Raw genomic sequence first — 2,164 nt, 5'->3', positions numbered from 1 at the left:
AATATCTTAAATTGAAAAAGACAGTAGAATGATTAATTGCACCTACTGGCAGCTTCCATTTGACCTTGTAAAGGTTAAAGTTCTCCAGAAATCGCATTAGAAACACTGTTTCACTTGACCTTGTAAAGGTTAGAGTTTTCCAGAAATCTCATTAGAAATAATTTCTGCACTTGGGCTTCTGTTTTCTTAGGATCTAGAACCTCAACCAGTCTTATATTACTGAAATGACTGTAAGTAGCTCAACCAATGTGTAATTATCCATCCTGAGACGATTTGGAGACCATGTGTTGTTAAGTTCACGAAGTCATTATAATATCTTTTTAACAGGTTAGTATCATTTTCAATTGTAACTATGTGGGGATTTTTAAAAACATCTTATTTCGCAATAATTTTAGATTTACAGAAAATTCCAAGGATACTATAGAGCGTCTCCATATACCTTTCACGCAGTTTCCCCTTATGTTACCATCTTACCTACCATGATACATATGTCAATATTTAGAAACTAATATTAGTACATCACTATTAGCTAAACTCCAATTTTTTAAGGGTTCAATGTTCAGTTTCCTTTAATGACCCCCATCTCCCTGAAGGGCAGGTACAGGCAGCTAGGCAATGACAAGAGATGTTTACTTGAAGATCTTGCCCTGATTGAAGGTTTTGCCCACATGCTGGAAGGCCCCCTCCCAGGAAAAGTCCTCTCGAACCAGTGTCTGGGTCTCCTGCTGCCAGGATCCAGTTTCCACCACGTATAGGACTCGTAGTCCACCTGCCAATCTGGACTCAGCAGAAAGGCAAGCTCCTGGCCTCAGCAGACCCAGACTCCAGAAATGGAGCTGCTGTTGTTGGTTCTAAAGAGGATGACACTGGCAAAGGCATTCTTCCTCAGCTTGTCCAACCGTTGGAACATTCCAGTGATGAGGTTACAACTCATAAAGGTCTGAGTGAGCTCCTCAGGGAAGTGGTACTCAGCGTACCATAGGGACCAGCCATCCTTATCGAAGTGCTCCCAGAAATACGGCAGTGCCACAGTGAGAGTGTCCTCATTGGAGTACTTGTGCTTAAATCCATCTAACACAAAGGTACTCTTGGGCAGGTAAGCAAAGGGGTCTTTGGCCTTTGGCTCAGCAGCCAGTGCCTGCTCACATTCATCCATTTCCTCCTCGGGAGCAGGGGCAGCAGCCTTCTTCTCCTCTTTCCCCTCAGCCTGGGGCTTCTGCTTCTCTTCCCAAGAACCCTTCTCTTTCTGTGGGGTGTCTTTTTTAGGTTGGCTCTCTGCAAACTTTTTAGCATCAAACTGGGCCATCTTCTCACAGAGTTTCACCTCCCCCAAGACAGCCCGAAACTGGGGCTGGTTAATGCAGGTAAGGAACCAGCGGTTGGTATTGGGGTAGGCCTGGTGGAAAGAAGGCTCCAGGACCTGTTTATAGAGCCACAACAGGGTGCAGACAACTGTGATGTCAGCCAGTGTCACATGTTCGCCCACCAGAAAAGTCCTCGTCTTCAAATGAGTATCCAGGAGCCCCAGAATTCGCCTCACTTCTTCCTTTGCATTCTCTGTGGCCTGCTTGTTGTGGTGCATGATGCCCAAGGTAGGAAACACCCAGGTACTGGCTGGGGGCACTATGTCACTATCAGCAAAGGTCACCCACTGCACCACCACCTGGGCTGCTGCCTCTGGAGTACTTCCCCGCAGCTCCTCATTGCTCACATAGTAGGCAATGGCATTGCTCTCAAACACACAGAATCCATCGTCACCCTCAAATGCTGGAAACTTGCCGGCAGGAAATTTATGGAGAAATTCAGGGGTGCCTTTGGTTTGGCCAAAGTGGAAGTGGGGTTGTGCGGAGAGCACGCGGACCTGAGCCCCGTTGTACTGAGCAGCAATGAGAGCCTTGAAGGCCCTCCAGTTTTCAGGATATGTGTACAGGGTCCTGGCCACCATGGTGATTCTTAAAATCCAAAATTGATTCCATATTCCTAATAATGTTTTCCTCTGTCCCAGATTCCCATCCAGGAAATAACTTTGCATTCAGTTGTCATGTCTCTTTATAGTCTCCTCTGATCTGTGACCGTTTCCCAGACTTTCCCTGTGTCTCATGACCTTGATAGTGTTAAGGAATATGAATTTTTTAAATTGTCCCCAAATTTGGTTTTGTCTGAT

General features: G+C 45.8%; 1 pseudogene; it reads right to left on the bottom strand.

Annotated features, from left to right (window-relative positions):
* Positions 1 to 629: 629 nt before the first annotated feature.
* Positions 630 to 1,945, bottom strand: LOC121480307 (annotated as a pseudogene).
* Between the last annotated feature and the right edge of the window lie 219 nt (positions 1,946 to 2,164).

The sequence above is a fragment of the Vulpes lagopus genome, chromosome 21, assembly GCF_018345385.1.
Source record: "Vulpes lagopus strain Blue_001 chromosome 21, ASM1834538v1, whole genome shotgun sequence".
Lineage (NCBI taxonomy): Eukaryota > Metazoa > Chordata > Mammalia > Carnivora > Canidae > Vulpes > Vulpes lagopus.
Note: the sequence above shows the minus strand (reverse complement) of the source record. Positions and strands in the feature narration are given on the sequence as shown.